At 48.9% G+C, this 20,869-nt stretch overlaps 1 protein-coding gene across 1 annotated transcript in view; it reads left to right on the top strand.

Moving 5' to 3' along the window:
- LOC138563371 (zinc finger protein 850-like) overlaps positions 1-20,869 on the top strand; it is a 205,638-nt gene that overhangs the window by 77,484 nt on the left and 107,285 nt on the right. The window lies entirely within an intron of this gene.

Raw genomic sequence — 20,869 nt, forward strand, 5'->3', positions numbered from 1 at the left:
TCGGTTAAACAAATACATCAAGGCGCAGAAATTCAGGATGGTCACCCTCCAGCACGTGCTGGGACAGCTGGAGGAAGGCGACTTCCTATCGTCGTTGGACCTGGCAGATGCTTACTTCCACATCCCCATTCTAAAAAGGCACAGGAAGTTCCTCAGGTTCGTGGTTCAGGGACGCCACTACCAATTCAGAGCCCTACCGTTTGGATTAAAGTCGGCACCCAGGGTTTTCACCAAGTGCCTGGCACCAGTGGCGGCGCGGCTGCGCTTGCAGGGGATCCACGTCTACCCCTACCTGGACGACTGGCTAATCCAGGCAAGGTCAAGGGAACTCGCCGTCAATCATACGGCGAGGACCGTCCGGTTGCTCACAGAGCTGGGGTTCGCCATCAACTACCCCAAATCCCACCTGGTTCCATCGCAAGTAGCACTGTTTTTGGGGGCGAAGCTCGATACAGTGGAGCAATTGGCCACCCCTTCAGAGGAGAGGACCAAGACCATCCTGGGCAAGGTGCGGCGCCTGTTAGCCACGGACGTGGCCAGGGTGAGGTCCATCAAGTCCCTTCTCGGGATGATGTCCTCATGCATCTACCTTGTGCTCCTTTGCAGACTTCGGATGCGTCCGCTACAGGAGTTCCTCGACGCCCGCTGGGTTCAGGCGAGGGGCTGCTTCGAGGACAGGATCCCCCTCGACGAGGAGTTCCGTCGGGCGATCCTATGGTGGGGCACCCGGGCTCACCTCACGACGGGCACAGACTTTCAAACCCCAGCGTTTCAAGAGAAGGTGACTACGAACGCCTCTCTGGAGAGTTGGGGGGCCCACACCGGAGATCTCCACGCAACAGGCCTTTGGCTCCCGGAAGAGAGGTCCCTTCACATCAACTTCTTGGAGCTCCGAGCAGTGTTCTGGGCGCTCAAGTCGTTCTTCCGTCCCTCAAGGACAAAGTGGTGAGGATCTTCACAGACAACACCACCACGATGTTCTACATACGGAAGCAGGGGGGCACCAGATCCCCAGCCCTATCCAAGGAGGCCCAGGATCTGTGGCACTGGGCCGTCGCCCAGGGGATGTTTCTGGTTCCCTTCCACCTGGCAGGAATAAAAAAACACCATCGCCGACTCACTCAGCAGGGAGCTGCACTCGTGCCACGAGTGGGAACTGCTCCAGGATCAAGTGAATCGACTCTTCCAACTATGGGGCAAACCCCAGATCGACCTGTTCGCGACGGCTACAAACTCCAAGTGCCAGAGGTTCGCCAGCAGGTTCCCACAGCCGAGGAGCATGGGCGATGCTTTCTCGTTCCCTTGGGACGGCCTGTTTCTATACGTGTTCCCTCCATTGCCATTGCTGCTCCGCCTCATCAACCAGCTCAAGAAGTCCAGGTGCAGGATGATCCTCATCGCACTGGCGTGGCCGAGGCAGGTCTGGTTCCCGGACCTTCTGGATTTGTCAACGTCCCCGCCAGTCAGGCTGCCGGTGGACGCGGATCTTCTCTCCAGAGAAGGAGGCGCCACTCTCCACCACGACCCACAGTCACTGAACTTACAGGCCTGGCTCCTGCAGCACTAGAGTTTGGAGGGTACGATATCCCGGCTGAATGCAGAGAGGTTCTTGCAAAGGCCAGGGCGTCCTCAACTCTCAAGTGTTACGGTCATAAATGGAAGAGGTCCTCTGTCTGGTGCTTTGCACAGAAGATTAACCCTCTGCGAATTACGGCCCCTCAAGTGCTGCCGTACCTGCTGTCGCTGGCCAAGGCTGGACTGGCTCACGCCTCCATAAAGATACATCTGGCTGCCATCTCCCGATATACCAGGACGACGGGACGGGCGTCCTTGTGGTCTCATCGCCTGGTGAAGAAATTTATGAAAGGACTGTTCTGATCATTCCCGCCGGTGAAGGCTCCTGCCCCGGCGTGGGAGCTTAATGTGGTGCTGACCAGGCTCATGGGGGCCCCATTCGAGCCTATGCATTCTGCGCCTTTGAAGTTCCTGTCATGGAAGACAGCGTTCCTCGTGGCCATCACCTCTGCACGACGAGTGGGAGAGATTCAGGCCCTATCTCGCAAGCCTCCACACTTGACTTTTCATGACACGGGGTGGTGCTGAGGACGCACCCCTCCTTCATGCCCAAGGTGCCTGTCGGACTTCCACCTCAACGAGCCCTTGGTGTTACCAGTCTTCTTTCCGTCGCCTTCGACGCCGGCCGAGACGACTTTGCACTCGCTGGATGTAGCTAGAGCACTGAAGTTCTATGTGGACCGCACAAAGAGTTTTTGGAAGACGTCACAACTGTTTGTGAACTTTGGGTCTGTAAATCAAGGGAAGGCTCTCTCGAAGACATCCATTTCCAGATGGCTCACATGCATTGTCACCGATTGGCAAACCAACCGCTGCACGGCCGTCCGAGAGCCCATTCGACCAGAGCGATCGCTGCTACCACGGCGTTCCTGTCTGGTGTGCCCCTGCTGGACATCTGCAGGGCTGCTACGTGGATGTCGACGCACACCTTCACAAGATTCTACTGTGTCGATCGGGACTCCAGGGCGGAGTCCAGGGTCGGCCAAGTAGTGCTGCGCAACCTGTTCGCTTAAAGTGAGCTGGTGAGGAGGTAAGAGATGCTTAATGTTGAGTTGTTGCCACCTCTCCTGGTTGTGCATGTGTATACTGCTATGTATTCTTTTATTCATGAGCATGTGAATCCATGCCAGACCCCATGCTGGAGAAGGAACAAGTTACTTACTTGTAACTGTTGTTCTCCAGCATGGGTCTGGCATGGATTCACATGCGAACCCTCCCACCATACCCCTCTGCGGCTCTTCACTTGGTCATACTGCCACTTGGCGTGCTACCAAATCTGAGGATGGCTGTCAGAGGCGGGGCTTAGGGAGAGGGCAGTCATTGGCTGGGGGCAGTATGACCCAGAGATCAGTGATTGGTTACTACTAAGAAAGACAGATCAGAAACGAAACTGATATTGATTTTTTTCCTTTACCGAGGATTCCCGGCCTGACGACGGGGAATATTCATGAGCATGTGAATCCATGCCAGACCCATGCTGGAGAACAACAGTTTCAGGTAAGTAACTTGTTCCATGTGTTTTACCTTTGTGTTTCTTTAGGTTATGGGGTCTAACCAACTCCATAGGCATCATCTTTTTAATTTGTGTCACATAACACCCTCAGTGCAGTGTCACAGGGAAGCCTTTCAGGCTTTCCCAAGGTTTAACTACCTTCTCGGGGATAAACTACTGTTTCCCAGGGTACGTAAAGTGAAATTGACTTTACTAGTCTTTTAAATTCCTAGACACAGCACACCCTATCTTACAATAGAGTGCTGAGGGGTTACTTAGTATCCCCTGTGTCTAGATACTCATGTAGCATTCACATGCTACCCTTTCCTTTCAGAATGGCTGGTGGCAGTGGTTTTTATAACAAACTACCATGATTTTTCTTGAACCATGTTTTTCAAGATGGCACTGCACCTCCTTTATTAAAATGGTCCCCGGTCTTCTTTTTTCGCCATTACTTTGTGGAAAGGTCCTTCTCGATTTTTTCTTGCGCGCTAAACCAGGTTTGATCTCTTTGTTCATTTCGCCTTTGGCGGGCTTCTGGAGTGAACCCCACCTCTGACTCCAGAGTGTCTGTGGTAGGCAAGAAGTATGGGAGGTGCCCGACACTCCCTGTGCTTAGTCTCCTAGGAGTCCCAAATGCACTCTGTGATGATTGGCTGGTTGACTGTCCGGCAAGGACAGCCACCTTAGTGGGTGAGTGGCAGCTAGGCTGGAATGAATGGGAAAGAATTGAGTAAAAGGCAAGTCTTTTGGCTTGGAAGGCAGAGTCGACCACTGGATGAAGGAACTGAAGAAGAGCTTGAAGAGGACGTCTGCTGCAACTCCTGGACCGTTGGTTTGCCCGGTGAAGCCCTGCTGCAGTGCCCAGACAACAAGTTCGAATCGATAGAGAAGCCCCTGCAAAGATGACTTCTCCCTTTTGAATTGGTGGGACCAATCAACTCCAAAGTAAGCCACCTGGACACTCATCTCGGAACTGGTTGTATTTCCTCAGAGTTGCTGCAGGACACTGTAGAACCAGAGAGAGGGAAACCCGATTGTGTGCGTTACTTTTAAGCTGGCCTAAAGCGTTTGGAAGATCCTCTGGACTCCTACAACGTCAGACCGACCGAGTCTGACCCCCCCCTCAGCTGAGTGCAGGACCTCAGAATCCAGGACAGTCTACCTTGACAGCCAGGACCAGCGTTGTTACCAGTGCGGTAGATGAAACGCGAAACAGCCACTGAATTTGAAGTTTGCCAGTTGCAAGCTTTTGACTGTCCCAGTGCAGTGCAGGGGTCCCCCAACGCCGTCCCTCTTGTCCCCACGACTGAGGCCCAGGAACAGCGAGATCTGCAGGAACCGCCAGGAACAGAAGTCAACAGCTGCATCTTTTTCTTCATTGTAAGGTACTGTGAAAATAAGATTGAGAGACCTTACCTCTCACGGTGAAAGTGCTTCAAACTTTTGCACCCGCAGGCCTAATCTTCTTGTGACCCAACCTATGATTCTTCCTTTTACAAACCACTTCGAAGAACTTGTGCAGACACTTTTTTGTTTACTCACCAGAACTGCTTTATCCTATCCAAGACTTTAGCCCGTTGACTTTGGCCTAACCTATTGAATTGAACTGACTCTTCTGATGAACTCAAAGTATTTGCACTGCCTAGGAATAAGTGTGGTATTTTATGTTCTGATAACCTTTGCCTTTTACTCCTCTTGAAACGTATTCTGAATGCCAACAGTAAGATATTAATGTCCCCAGTACCCTTGTTACTAAAGTCACCTGTGGGTGTAGGTTGTGTCTGTGGGCCATCCCAAAAGGGCCTTGTCTGATTCAGAAACTTAGAGTGTACAGTATTGAAGTATATTTGTGTGTTACTATATGATTGCCTCCTTGGAATGAATGTTTTATAACTGACTTATAAATAAATGAATAAGTGTTTATCCAAGAAACCTTGTGTGTAAGAGTTTATTTGAACACCTGTGATTGTAAACCTCTGTGTAACATCATTACTGCTCACATTCCCCTGTTGAGATAAGCCTGGCTGCTCAACACGCTACCAAAACTGTGTAGTACAGACTTATTGTCAAAGCCACTTCCCACAGTTCCTTCCCCAGGAGTCTCCTCACCTTGGTCTTCACTGTGACTGGCGACTTTCTGTCTTCTCCTCCGGTCTTTCGGGGTTCTCTCCTCTTCAGTATCCTTCTTAAGGAGTCCTTTCCCCTTCTTGCGTTCGAAGAGATAGCGACGGTCTCCTCCGGAGGCCACCTTGACCATTATTGGAATAAACCGTCAGGTGAACCCTGGGGAGTCCGCCCCTCCCAAAACAGGGAAAAAGCCAGTAAGGCAGAAAAAACCCTGTGAGGCTGCAGGCGAGGATAGTTTGGAGGAATTGCGGATCCAGAGGCTTTAAAAGTCTTGAGGCCAATGTCCAGTTGATACTCCAATGGATGACAGCTACCGGACTGTGATTCCTTGGCAAGGATGAAGGAGCCCTGGGAGAGGCGATGGAGTGTGGAGCCACAAAGGGGAACTTCTATGCTTCCGAAGGATCAAACATAGGCACAGAAGACTGCAATCGGAGATAAGTTGTTTCGGTAGACAGGTAAAGGTATGGGGAGAGAGAGAGAGAGAAAACTCGTGAGCAATGGAGAGCAGTAGTGAGACCGTGAGAGTAAGAGAGGGTGAATGCGAGAGAGTATGAATGAGAGAGCGAGTGAAAGCTGGAGTGCGCGAATGAGAGAGAGAGTGAATGCAAGAGAGTATGAATGAGAGAACGAGTGAATGTGAGAGTGCGCGAAAGAAAGAGGAGGTGAAAGAGAAGGATGGCAAGACCGAGGGAAGCCGGAAAAGACCCCGAGCAACAGGGAACCGGAAAACCGGAACCTCGCCGACGGGGAAGACAGGTACCAGCCGAGCGAGGTAGAGGGTACTACGGGGGGCGAAGCTAGGCTGGAACCGAGGACCAGATAAGGGGGAAGGAAAGGAAAGGCAGGAGAGAACGGCCGTCGCCTATCGAGAAGGCGAAGGGCCGCGGAGATTAACCGAGAAAACAAAAGAGGAGCTCGGTATGTCAGGAACGGTAGTAGGCACAAAATCGAAAGTCAGCAAAGCGAGTTGCAACGCGACTTGCAGGGGGCGTGGCTTCCTTAAATGCAGCAGCAACAAAAAGACTGGACCGCTCACAGACAGACTGTTGGGACCTAATAGCGCCTCCATCTTGCCCATAACTTCCACGGTCTCAGCAGTGTGACAGTATGCCCTCTCCTTATCCCTTCTCCCCCGGGCTTCCCTGGGTGAAGGCGATGGAACAATCTGAGAAGGCGTGGAGCATGGATGTTACGTCTGGGCTCCCAAGATCGTTCTGCTGCGGAGTACCCTTTCCAATGGACCAGGTATTGTACAGTGCCATGTCTGTAACAGGAATCCACCAGCCTCTCCACTTCATACTCGTCAGGGTCCGGGTCCTCGATCCTCAAAGAAGAGGGTCTACGATGACTCGTAGGATCGGGAAAATAAGCCTTTAGGAGAGACGTATGGAAAACAGGGTGAATCCTCTTCATCCTGGGTGGTAATTGTAACCGAAAGGCCACAGGATTTACCTGGGACAAAATAGGGAAAGGACCTATGAAGCGGGCCGAGAATTTTCCTGGGTGAACCCAACGCGGGAGATATTTGGTTGATAACCACACCTTGGTTCCTACAGCCCAGTTAGGGTTAGGGGATCGCTTCTTATCCGCATACTTCTTGTAACATATCCGGCTTGCCTCCAACTTCTGTACAGCTTCCTTTTGGATGGTGCGGAGATCACGAAGATGTTGATCCACCGAGGGCACAGTAGTAGGAGGAATCTCAAAAAGAGGAATATGTCTCGGATGATACCCGTAGGTAAAAAAGAAGGGACTGATGCCTGTAGCAGAATGTTGGGTATTGTTGTAGGTAAACTCTGCCAGTGCTAGATAGGACTGCCACTTATCCTGCTCCTGATTGCAGAAACAACGTAGATATTGTTCGATGGTTGCATTTAAGCGTTCGGTCTGGCCGTTACTCTGGGGATGGTAACCAGAAGACAATGCTTTCTGAATCCCCAGAGAGCTGCATAACGCTGACCAAAAACGGGAGGTAAATTGGGTTACCCTATCCGACACTATGGTCCGAGGCAAGCCATGTTATCTCACTACGTCTCTCAGGAATACTTCGGCCGTCATGGGGGCGGAAGGCAAGCGATGTAAGGCAGAGAAATGTGCCATCTTGCTCAGGGAATCATTAGTCACCATAATTGCTGTGTATCCCCCCGAGGGGGGAAGATCTACAATAAAATCGGTAGATACATGTACCCAAGGCTGAGATGGTAGAGGCTCTTGTTGGAGCAGGCCCAATGGTCTGTGAGTGGTATTCTTGTTGGCCGCACATACTGGACAACTCATCACGTATGCCTTAGTGTCCTTTACCATTGTTGGCCACCAGAAATATCTAGAAGCCAGGCGTAGGGTTGCCCTCTGTCCCTTGTGACCCGCAGACGGAAGGTCGTGACACCAATATAGGGCTTGCGTTTGGAACTCCTTAGACGGTAGAAATAGGGTGCCTTGATGAAAGTACAACCCACCCCTCTTCACCAGGAGTGGTTGATACTCTGAAGACACATCGATATGATTAGTGGCAAGCTCTACTTCTTGTAGGAAAGAGCTGACCATTCCCAGGATTCTCTTGCCAGCAAGTATCCCATCCTGGCCCTGTTTCTCTTCCTCTTGGTACTCCAGGCTCCGAGAGAGAGCGTCCGCTAGAGCGTTCTCCTTTCCGGGAAGATATGAGATTTCAAAGTCATATTGGGAAAAGAAATAGGCCCATCGAGCGTGTCTGGAATTGCGACACTCCATTTGCTGCAATATCTTCAGATTCCGGTGGTCAGTATGAACCAGAAAGGGATGGGCAGCTCCCTGTAACAAATGTCTCCATTCAATACAGGCCTGTCGGATAGCCAGCAGCTCTCGTTCCAACACTGAGTAATTCCTTTCACTAGGTGTAAGTGTCCTAGAATAATAAGCCACCGGATGTTCCGCTCCATCTTTGCCGACTTGTAGGAGGGCAGCTCCAATGGCCCCTCCAAAGGCGTCTGTTTCAACCACAAAGGGGAGAGATTGGTTAGGTTGCACCAGAATGGGAGCAGTAGTAAAGGCTTTCTTGAGTACCAGGAAGGCTTGGTCGGCATCCTTATCCCATTCAAACTTCTGGCCCTTTTTTAGAAGACGAGTGATAGGCAAGAGTATGTCAGAGAAGTTAGGGATGAATCGTCTGTAAAAGTTGGAAAGACCCAAAAACCTCTGTATGTCCTTGGGACTCTTCGGAACAGGCCATCTAAGGACTGCCCTTACCTTCTCAGGATCCATCTGTACCCCCTCCTTTGAGACGATAAAACCTAAGTATGACACTGAGGCAGCCTCGAAAATGCACTTCTCTGGCTTGACCAGGAGCTGATTTTCCCTTAACCTTTGGAGGACCAGTGAGACATGCCTTCGGTGTTCCGAGAGAGAGGAGGAAAAGACCAAAATATCATCTAAATAGACCACCACTGAGGCATACAGCAAGTCGGAAAAAATCTTATCAACAAAGCGCTGGAAGACTGCCGGGGCGTTCACCAGGCCAAAGGGCATGACTCTATATTCGAAATGTCCCAGAGGAGTTCGAAAGGCCGTCTTCCACTCATCCCCTTTCTTTATTCTCAGCAGATGGTAGGCTCCCCGAAGGTCTAATTTGGTGAATATAGAGGCTCCTTCTACTGCTTCAAGTACCTCCTTTATGAGAGGCATAGGATATCTGTCTCGAATAGTCAAGCTGTTCAATCCTCGGTAATCTATACACGGCCTGAGTTCAGCAGAGCCCTTCTTTGGGATGAAGAACATTGAAGCCCCTGCTGGGGAGTGAGATTCCTGGATCAAGCCATTCTGTAGATTAGCATCTAGATACTCCTTCAATGCCCTTCTTTCTGGTAGGGACATCGGATACATGCGTCCAAACGGTACCGATGCTTCAGGTTTCAAATTGATGGCACAATCCTCTGCTCGATGTGGGGGTAAAGTACGGGGTAGTATATCCTCAAAGATCTCGGCATACTGCTGGTAATAAGGAGGGATCGTTTGAACCACTGCCGAGGAGGTTGGAACAGCAACCCCCTTCCCCCTGAAAGGAGATGTCTGGGGGAGACACGAAGTGGAACAATATGAAGACAGAAAACTTACAGTATTAGTAGCCCAGTCTATCCTGGGATTATGCTTGCGCAACCAGGGTATGCCCAGGATGACGGGAAAATGGGCAGCTCTGATGACATCAAAGGTAATTTGTTCCTGGTGTTGAAACAAAGACATAGTGGCTGGACAAGTCTCTTGAATGATAGGTCCAGAAGAGAGAGGAGCTCCGTCTACACCCTCTACCGGTAAAGGACAGTCTTTCTGAAGTAGGGGAATAGCTTGTTCTTGAACCCACTGAATATCAATAAACTTTCCAGCAGCACCGCAATCCAGCATAGCCAAGGTTTCTAGTGAAGCAAGAGATCCGAAAGTCAGATGAACTGTAAATACCATGAGTCTATGGTCCTCTTTCGGCTTATCCTGCTGCCTGAAATTGCAGGGATTAATCAATTCCGCCCGGTTCCTTTCCCTGCTCAAGACCGGGGAGATGCGTTTCCCGACCGTCGCGGGGGTACCTCGGGGCAACTCCTAAGCAGATGCTTAGAGGATCCGCAGTACATGCAAAGACCCTGTTCTCTGCGTCTTTTTCGTTCCTCGGGAGTCAACGGGCCCCTAGTTGATCCTATTTGCATAGGTTCCTCTGTCTGCGATCGAGTAGGAGGATTTGAGGCGGGTATTCCGATAGTCTGATGTGGTCTGAACCTCCTCCTTTCTAATCTTCGCTCCTGCAATCTAAACTCCAACTGCAGAGACATCGTGACCAACTCTGGAAAGGAAGCAGGACGTGCCATCCGGGCTAGTTCGTCCTTGAGTTCATCATGTAATCCTCGTCGGAAGAGGGTCTGTTGGGCTGAATCTGGCCACCCCGCCTCCGTAGCCAACTTCATAAATGTGGAGGCGTATGTCTGTACACCTTGATTTCCCTGACGGAGATCCAGGAGGGCTTCATATGAAGAATATTGGACCTCTGGTCGTTCAAATCTGTTCCGCAACAATTGAGTGAACTGTGCGTAGTCATTAACCGCAGGATTTGCTTGCGCTATCAGTGGAGTAGCCCAGGCCAAAGCATTGCCCACTAGGTTGGAGACCAAAAACCCAACCTTGGCCCTATCGAGTTCATAGGCCTTAGGTCGAAAGGTAAAGTAAATCATACAGGCTTCCAAAAATTCTTTCAGGAGTTGCGGACTGCCATCATACTTCCCGAAGGAGAACGTCAGGGGAGGCAGGTCACCTCGGAAATCCTCTCGAGCCGCCACCTGTTGACGTAAGTTGATGTTCTCTGTTCGAAGGCTCTGAACCTCCGCCTGGAGACCCTGAATCGCTGTTACCATCTCCTGGTATTGTTCCAAGGAGGCCATCGTACTCGTTAGGCGTTGCAAACTGTCAAAGCCACTTCCCACAGTTCCTTCCCCAGGAGTCTCCTCACCTTGGTCTTCACTGTGACTGGCGACTTTCTGTCTTCTCCTCCGGTCTTTCGGGGTTCTCTCCTCTTCAGTATCCTTCTTAAGGAGCCCTTTCCCCTTCTTGCGTTCGAAGAGATAGGGACGGTCTCCTCCGGAGGCCACCTTGACCGTTATTGGAATAAACCGTCAGGTGAACCCTGGGGAGTCCGCCCCTCCCAAAACAGGGAAAAAGCCAGTAAGGCAGAAAAAACCCTGTGAGGCTGCAGGCGAGGATAGATTGGAGGAATTGCGGATCCAGAGGCTTTAAAAGTCTTGAGGCCAATGTCCAGTTGATACTCCAATGGATGACAGCTACCGGACTGTGATTCCTTGGCAAGGATGAAGGAGCCCTGGGAGAGGCGATGGAGTGTGGAGCCACAAAGGGGAACTTCTATGCTTCCGAAGGATCAAACATAGGCACAGAAGACTGCAATCGGAGGTAAGTTGTTTCGGTAGACAGGTAAAGGTATGGGGAGAGAGAGAGAGAGAGAAAACTCGTGACCAATAGAGAGCAGTAGTGAGACCGTGAGAGTAAGAGAGGGTGAATGCGAGAGAGTATGAATGAGAGAGCGAGTGAAAGCTGGAGTGCGCGAATGAGAGAGAGAGAGAGAGAGAGTGAATGCAAGAGAGTATGAATGAGAGAACGAGTGAATGTGAGAGTGCGCGAAAGAAAGAGGAGGTGAAAGAGAAGGATGGCAAGACCGAGGGAAGCCGGAAAAGACCCCGAGCAACAGGGAACCGGAAAACCGGAACCTCGCCGACGGGGAAGACAGGTACCAGCCGAGCGAGGTAGAGGGTACTACGGGGGGCGAAGCTAGGCTGGAACCGAGGACCAGATAAGGGGGAAGGAAAGGAAAGGCAGGAGAGAACGGCCGTCGCCTATCGAGAAGTCGAAGGGCCGCGGAGATTAACCGAGAAAACAAAAGAGGAGCTCGGTATGTCAGGAACGGTAGTAGGCACAAAATCGAAAGTCAGCAAAGCGAGTTGCAACGCGACTCGCAGGGGGCGTGGCTTCCTTAAATGCAGCAGCAACAAAAAGACTGGACCGCTCACAGACAGACTGTTGGGACCTAATAGCGCCTCCATCTTGCCCATAACTTCCACGGTCTCAGCAGTGTGACACTTATACCAAAGGTTGGTGTACACCTGAAGTCATAGTTGTGTGTAGTTTTCCCAGAGGGTACTGCATACAAACTTTGCTTCTTCCAGGTCTGTTTCACCAGTAGCTGGTTCACCACTTTCTGGTTGATCCTCCCACTCAGCCTCAGCTGGTGGAGGAGCCATAGGTGTGACTTTGGACTGTCCTCTCAGGCATGTCCTTGTCCTTTGAACAGGTGTGACACCTTTCTTTTTTCCTGAGACCTTGGGTTTCCCTTTCGTCTCCTTCTTTGTCCTGGAATTAGAAGGGTGTCCTTCCTGTGGACTGGAAGTTATAGGAGATTCTGTAACTTTCCATTGAGAGTCATCTAATGTTGCCTCTCTGGCCAATCTAGTCTGCTCCTGTTTCCTCTTACTGGGACACCTGGGGGTGCTTGATACAACTCCAAGAGTCTCTAAGTCATTCCCCAGCAGGACTCTCCCAGGCACCTCACTTTGTACACTGGCAGGTATTCTTACAGTCATATTGTTGCAGTGGATGAGATCCGGTAGTATTGGAACCATCTGGACAGGGCCTCCAGCAAGCTTAGTGGGGCCTGTGGGTGCCTTAGCAACATCCTCAGGCTTGAAAAAGTTTTCATCTTCTACTGTAATGCTGGCCCCAGTGTCTCTAATGACAGGGGTTTCCTGACCATTCACAAGTACACTGTCCTTGTAATATTCTTTGGTATTATCTGGAATAGAGGTATACACATCTATATTATGCTGTTCCCACAGACCCTGGGATGCTAACAAAACACTTGCTGAGACTCCAATGGGTTCTTGAGCCAATAGTTGAAAGTTACCACTTACCATATGAACTTCTTCCTCAGGGATGAAGGCTAAGGAGGCAGTGTGGACCCCTGAATGTTTACCCTTGCACCTGGGATTCCCTTTCACATGGTCAGTTGACCCACAAGCATAACATTTACCAGATGATTAAACAAATGGGGGCTTCTTCTGACCTCCCTCTGGTTTGGCACCAGAGGTTTCAGTAGACTGACCTGGTTTACCCTTTTTCTGTTTGTGGCCCTTTATTGGGTGGTTGGAAGTGAATTCTCTTTCCTATCTTTCTTGTGCTGCTTACACTCATCCTTTTAATGCGTGGCCCCAGAATCCTTGTGAGTGACCATGTTGGCAGCGCTCAAGTTAGAAACCTTTGTTAACTTTTTGTGATCAATCTCATTGGAGTCAACCAAGTCCTGTCTCGGCTCTGGAGAGCAGGCCTCAAAAATAGACGCAACAAAAACAGATTTCTCATTCCTTCAAAGGTTTTTGCTCTGTAACCCTTAACCCAACCATCTAAGTTTTTCAAACATTCACACACCCATGTAGCCCAAGGGGTACCATCAGTCTTTTTGAGGGTCCTAAACCTCTTAAAGCACTGGGAAGGAGTTTTCCCAAATCTGGATATCAAGGCCAGCTTCACATTCTCATACCTGTGTCTTTCAAGTTCACCCACCTCCATTACAGCATCAGTTGCAATCTGGGGGAGCCTAGACAAAAGCCACGGAATCAGCTGATTCCCTGTGAGACCCTGAATCCCATGATCATACTCAAAGGCACCCAACCAATCCAAAATATCAAGTTTCACATCATACATACTCGCTTCTTCTTTGGGCAAGCAAAGCCTATTGGGACTGGAAGACCTAGAGGACTCTGGGAGGGAAACATTTTCAAGGGACAATCTTTTCATTTCAAGACCATGTTGCATTTCCAATTGCCTGAGTTTGATGTGCAGGTGGTTGGCTTCAGCTTGAGCTTGCAACCTTTAAATTCCAATTAAACTGTCATTGTTTCAAGAGACACATATTCTGGACGCAGTGTTGTGCCTTGGGGGGTCCCAGTGGACATGGTATGAGGCAAAAGGGCAGGTTTTGTGCAAGGAGGGGCTCCTATCCTGAGACTTCTCTACCTCATCTGGCTCGTCTACTACAATAGAGTTAGACTCTGTACTGTCATCCTCATTATCATTTTCCACATTTTCTGGATTAGTAGGGGTTACAGGCCTACTATCCAAACTTTGGTGATTCAATAACCTTTTTGAAACTCATTTTTCTTTACTTTTACAGTTAGATTCCTGACTTTACACATTTATTTCAGTTAATCTGCTGTTAAGATGATCAGGGCTTCCTGCTTGAAGTTATCCATATTAGGCATGTTACAATTGCTTTTCTGATGGAGCTTAGCCTTGTGGAGGTTTAGTTGAACACACGCAAAGCAAAATACTCAATGTAACAACTCTACAATCGATCCTCACCGCTTGCCACCAGTGTTAGGCAATATTGTATGTAGTAACCCTGTGGGAGTCTACACTAGCCTTGTCCTCTTGGCAATAGTTAACCCAATCATTAGTGTAGGCCTGTACTACACTAGTTGGTAGAGTGACTGAGCATTGCAACAGGGCAAGGTTTAAAACGTCAAGGAAAGTATTTTGCCTTCCCTACCATTATTTCTACAGATTTGTAACACCACAAAACCAGTTCTAGGGAGAAATAGTTAACATTGACACTCTGTCACATTCATCAAAGATAACCTGATTGATACAACGTACTGGCTGACCCTAAAGGAAGAACACCCTGACCCCTGTCAGGAGTGCCTTGCCCTAGGTGGGAGGTGGTGCGCCACCTGTCTAATAGGGATAGCAGGAGAAAACACTGTCCCTCATCACTACTATCCTCATTTATTGTATCAAAATGAAAGATGGTATATTTGATTATTAAAAACCCAGAGGACAACCTCTCAATTAATGTAGAGACAGGACTGTTTATTAGATCCCGTCTATTTCCCAATTGTGTGAAACGTGCTACCCAGGGATTTGGCCTAAGTGTTTTATTCACCCACGAGGATCAAAAGTTCCAAACAAGAGTGGTTGTGCCCGGATGGGTAAGTATGTAAAAAGTCCCATACGCTCGTTACACCTTCAAAATGTGATCACAAAACGTGAGTATAATTATTCTGAGGCCGTATCCTCAATTATTCTATAGGATATCGTAGTGGTCATTACAGCACTCATGACCAATTGGGTCGACCGGTTTCAATGGCTAATTCAATTTGTGCCATCTTCTTCAGGAACGATTGATTTACAGTGATGTTTCTAGTTCCAGCATATATCTGTATTGGCAGATAAGGCGAGCTCCTCCGTCCCCTGGAGCCAGCTATTGACTGTTACTTCTTTGGCTGGGGATGTTGGTCGGCGTATGACACGCTTTCCCATTTTGCGTTGCATGTATGGAACAGCTAGTTGTTCTTGCAGTAGCTCTGCTCGCTTATTCACCAGCCGCCGGTAACTCGGCTGAAAAGCATAGCGAGTTACCGGTGCACCAAGCAGAGTACCCTAGAGTACTGAGTGCTGTAATGCTCCAGGACTCTGCCCTACCCTTCTCAAGCAAACTCTGCTGAACACCATTGGACTTCACTTCAGTATCCATTCTGGGTACATTAACCCCATCTGTACACTTTGGACTCTTACTTTTGGCTTATACTGTTAGTATAACTTACTAACACGCTGTTCTTTTCTTTATTTCTTTAGCCACGCCTCCTATCTCGTGGTTGTTACAAAAGTAGCAGGCTCGCGCACCAGCGTGCATGCGCACCAAGCAGAGTACCATAAGTACTGACTGATGACCGCTGTGCAGTGCAGCAGTGCAGTGCCTTTCATCTTGCATCATGTAGTCATGAAACTAAAAGACCTTTGCATTCTTTGATCCATTCGCTAATTCTGCTGGCACCCACTGGTTTGCCATCACGTCAGTTACTTAAGCATGCCGGCTTATCGACTGACATCTGGTATGCCTATTCGCCCCCTGCCTATCATTCTTTTGAAATGCCACTTCTGAAACCCCCATCCAGCGCGCATTCCCTCGCGCCTCATCGCTGCCACAGCCTCCTACCATCAAGGCAGATATTAGGAATTACCTCTGTGTAAATGAAGAAGCACTGGAGTCACTCCATATCCACTCACCTATCCAGGTGAGCAAAAACCGGCCCATGGCTTTTCTTGGCGCAAATCCATTAGCACGTGCCAACAGTGATATAAACCCCCTGCTTTCAGACACGACGATGCAGGCGCAGAGGCAAGGCAAGATGCCTCCTATAGACTCTTCTCACCACAGGGGTGTAGACTACCCCCACCCTCCCATAGCACAGACAGGAGAAAGGCCCGTCACTATCCATATGATGGATTCCTCAACAAACCCCCTACTTTTCTCCCAAGTTGTACAACAAACCTTGGCTCTAAGCCCAGCTCTTAGACAATCGTTACAAACGCTGCCAGTATCATGTAACTCTCCATGCGCTTTCTCTCGCATTCAAACACATTCCACTCACATTTAACCTCACAATCTAACTGCAGCAGACCCTGAACAAGAGCGCCTTCCTCCTGCTGCTTTAAGACTCTCCAACTCGCCACCCCTATTTTCTAATGACTGCCCTAATCACAACACTGCCAATTTAGTCTGAAGCCTCCTTCACCAAGCCCGCCACACGCCTTCCGCCTGGTTTCTCCTCCGCCTCTAACTTTGCGCTTGATTCACCCCTCACTGCAATCAACTCGAGCACATTTACTTTAATAAAATTGTACGAAATACTAGATGAAAAAAACACCTCCCAGATCTCATCACTATATGCTCTGTCAAACAAATTAGATTGGCTAGTTTAGAACCTTCCTGCATTGATGTTGTCTATTCTGGCTGCTGATAAAACCAAAACTTGTGATGAAGCTCTACCCTGTCTCTACCCTGTGGCTATGCCAGCACCTGGGACAGAAAGTGATTCCATGCCTAAGTCCCCTGCCCCTGAGCCAATCACCCCAGTGTCATCTGCTGCCCACCATGCTCCTGAAAATTCTAATCTTGCTCCCAGATCAGAAGCTGCGCAAATGATCTCTCCCGTTGTTACCCCGTTCTATGATGTGTTCTGCCCTGGTGCTGAAGGCAGAAGGAGGAAAAGGCAGAGGAACAGGAAGCGCAAATCTATAATCTGCATTGATCCCGGCATCAAGAAAATGAAAAAACAAAAACATGTCCGTGGCAACCAAAAAAAACCCAGCAACTCCAAAACAAAAGCCTTCATTGTAAAAATTACCAACCCCACTAACCCTGCGCCCTCCAATGATAAATGTGGATTGGGTCTTAGTGCCCAAAAAGCGATGACGCAGGTGAGGCATTGGCTTCAGCTCTCCCTCCTGAGTTGCTCTTGGCATCATCACGAGGTAAGACTGATAATGAGCTTCATTCTGGCTACAATCTTCCTTTGAATGATATCCTTGATGATAAAAGGGCAGAACATGTTAACAACACAAATTAAGATCTTATGAACTTGTCTGTATACTCCAATAATTCACCTCTGATAATGGAAATTGTTCATCAAAGCCTCAACAGCTCTAAGCCGTTATCGACTAAACCAAAACAAACTTTCTGTGTGAATTTGAAAGTTGATATTTCATCATTCAAAACTTTAGCTCAGAAGGCGATGAGCATTCCTATTTTGTCAAAAGGTCCGGCTCTCCCTTATTCAACCAGCCGCACTCACGAGGCTCCTCGTTCCCATTCTCCTTCGACCCTACAAGCAGGTGTCTCCCTTGACACAAATCAAATCCCTTGGGACAAACAGTCTACAGAACCTGCACAACTAGACACAGAGCTAATAACATTCACTATGCTGGACAGAGTACACTCAGATCCCTATCCTAATAGATTGACTCTCATAACACTATTTCATTCCATTTCAGCCTTGCAACACATAAGATCAGATGATGTAGAGTCTGTGAGGTACCCCGTTCAGTTCTGTCAAAGGCAGAGGAGAGATCAAGTAGGAGGAGGACAGAGGGGAGATTAGAATCAAGGTTAGAGAGCAGGTCTTCACGGATGTTCAGGAGAGCAGTTTCTCTGCTTCTGGCTGCTCTGAAGCCAAACTGATGTTCATGGAGACAACCAACATTCAGTGTGAGAGATGGCCAGCTTTTCCAGGAGTTTGCCCAGGAAAGGAGTGATTGAGACTGGACGATAGAGATTGGACGATAGAGATTGGACGATAGAGATTGGACGATAGAGATTGGACGATAGATAGCCAGAAGGGAGGCGGTCTGCTGAGGGTTTCTGAAGGAGAGGGTGCACAAGAGTGCTTCTGGGGGGAGTGGAAGTGTCCAGAGGCAAAGGAGTGGTTGCAGAAGTCAGCCAAGGTTGGATCGAGGGTGTCAATATGGTCCTTGATGGTTTTGGAAGTACATGTTTTGATGAGTTTTCATAGATCAAACTTGTCTAGAAACCTTATCAGGGGAGAAGATAGGAAAGGCAGAGAAGAGAGGGGGGGGGGTGGCTGCAGGGGGCAGGAAGAAGGGGAGATACTGGAGGGAGAAGCGAGAGAAACTGAGAGGGTGAACAGGATAGCCTGGGTTTTAGAGATGAAGTGAGAGGCCAGGGCCATACAGGGGGCAGAAATGCGGGCTTGTATGTGAGCTCTCTTCTTAGTGAGGACAGAGAGTCGGTATTGCCTTTGGAGCAGGTGGCAGGCCAGTTTGTCAGTGGATGTACAGGATGCCAACTATTTCCTCTTAGCCACCCTACACTTGCGTTTAAGGGTGACAAGATTTGAGTCGTACCAAGAGTTGCACTTGGCTTTAGGCTTCATGCATGCAGAGTGGGAGTGGGAGTGGGAGTGAGGGATAGAGGGATAGAGCGAGACCAGACATTCAAAGGAGGAGTAGGCCTGCATAGGGATAATAGAGGCAGGAATCCACTCTGGCAAGATCAGGGCTACACCCCCACTGGAGCGGTTGGATCTAGGTGCAGAGAGGATCTTGTAGCCATCAGGAAGGAGAGTGTCAAAGCCCGTGACAGAGCTCGGTGTGACAGTTCTTGATGAGATCAAGGTCAATTCTTCCAGGAGATGGCAGATGTCAGAGGAGTGTTTGACAGCTGAGTGAGAGGTAAGAGTGGCAAAGGTGGAGAAGGTTGCCATCCTTGAAAGACTTCTGGGGAGGGGTACACATCAGAGGTGCTCCCTGCGGAGGTGTAGGAGCTCAAGGAGGGGCAGGGGAGGTAGGAGGAGAGGGCAAGGTAGCCGAGGGGGAGGAAGAGGGCGCCAGAGTAGTTGCAGAGGGTGGAGGCAAGGAAGCTGAAAAAGGGAGAGAACTCCGGGATGATCACGGCTTCATTGTGGAACTGCATGTGATGGTTGTTTACGCGGAGGGGCAATGGTGGGGACCTGGGAAAGGATGGACGAATGCACTTGAAAGGCTTCCAGGGCTTTGCAAGCTCTTGAAGTAAGTGCTATATTTTGCAGCCATCTTTTTCCATCCCACCTGCAGATACAGGCTGTCTCACCAAGTTGTGAAGGAGGGAGTAGAAGGATTAGGAGAACGTAAATTACCATGATGGTAATTTGTCATATATTTCTCAAATCAAGTAGCATTGGACAGAGAGGCCAGCTCAGCAATAATACAATTACAGGTCATTTTGTTCTGAAATCATTTAATCTTCCCCATAATAAATGATTTTTTTCTAAATGGGTTGAAGGACTCCATTTATTGCATGTTACAACAGGAATACATTATTTGCTAAGGATCACATACCTAAGTTTAATGAAGCAGCAATTTTAACTCACGTTGCAATTTAGACACTTAGCCACCTTCCTTCCAAGCTCTATGTAGTTAATTTTTTTTAATGCAAGGACAACAATAATATTGTCTTGTAGAGATTACACAATTACAATAGAAACCAACTTGACACTATATAATTCTTATGGAAACATGTTAAGCCAAAATAATATTGGCTGTCTTTTCTACATCCTAAATGGCAAACCAAGTCCCTGAATCCATAATAACGTCAGCACTTGAAATCTCCTGTTTTGCACCACTACACCTTCAGCACTAAGAATAAGAAGCACACTGAAGAGGCTGTGATAGGAGGCCACTTGGGTAGACATAGCATGTCACCAAATCCCAGCCTGCTCTTATGTATAATGTTGACTAGAAACATGAATGCAAACCCTTTCTATGCAGGTCAAATCAAAATCCATGGTGTCAAAGAGCTTACCTGGAAAAGGAAGCTTTATGGAGAACTCACTTTAAAGCTCATCAGTCGTGGTGCTGTGTGCGGCAGTCAGGGTGTTGTGTGCATCATTCTGGGTGCGATGGGGGTATCTCTAGAAATGATTGAAGCTGATTATACGGCCCTGTGTGTTGAAATAAGCAGACAAAACTCACCACAAACGTCCTCTAAGTAGCAAATCTAGGCACACAACTAGCCAAAAATCACTTCCAATAGGTGAACATGGCAACACTTCCCAAGCCTCAAGCATAAGAGCACTATTGGTGCACCACCGGACACATTAGACTACCAAGCACATCTTCCATTGGTGTCTGCTCGCAGAGCTGGGCGCTGCCTGCCGGGCAGGCCCCAGGAATGACATCATGTTTGAAGTCTGCTTCCCTTTAGGCACCGGATGAGAACGGAGAGGAGGAGCTTTGGGTCCCTTGCAGTTAATCAGAGAGTACCTGAGCCCAGGAAAGAACATGCATTACATTCATGACTTTCCACTTGGAAGTAATGGATTTCTGTGTGGTTGATATCAGTATGTGGAAGAAACATCCTTTAACTCTTGGAGTACATACCAATTAAAAGAGATGATTTAAAAATGATCAGATGTAATATGGGATTTAAGCTTAAGCTCAGGTCGGACCTGGCGGGCAGAGCGGCACCCGCGAGCACAGCATGTCGGATGCACCGGCACCGTTATAAACGGTGCCGGTGCATCCGACCTCCCCATTCCCATTGAGCCATATGGGGTTCCAATGGGAATGGGGATTTCCTCATTATAGACACCCGTCAATGGGGATGGACCGGGTCTGCCAAAGTCGGAATGCTCACGTTCATCCCAAATGGCGGGTGCCGATAAACTCACGAGTTTGGCGGCAGCCGCGCTGTTTTTAATGGCACGGCTACCGCCCAACTCGTAATGAGGCCCATGGCCTTCTTAGAAGCCAAAATAGTGGTGAAACACATGTCAAGGATTATTGAGGATAAGAATTTTTGAGAAAAAAAACTAAAAGAAG

Source organism: Ambystoma mexicanum, chromosome 1q (assembly GCF_040938575.1).
Source record: "Ambystoma mexicanum isolate Mex_15411 chromosome 1q, UKY_AmexF1_1, whole genome shotgun sequence".
Lineage (NCBI taxonomy): Eukaryota > Metazoa > Chordata > Amphibia > Caudata > Ambystomatidae > Ambystoma > Ambystoma mexicanum.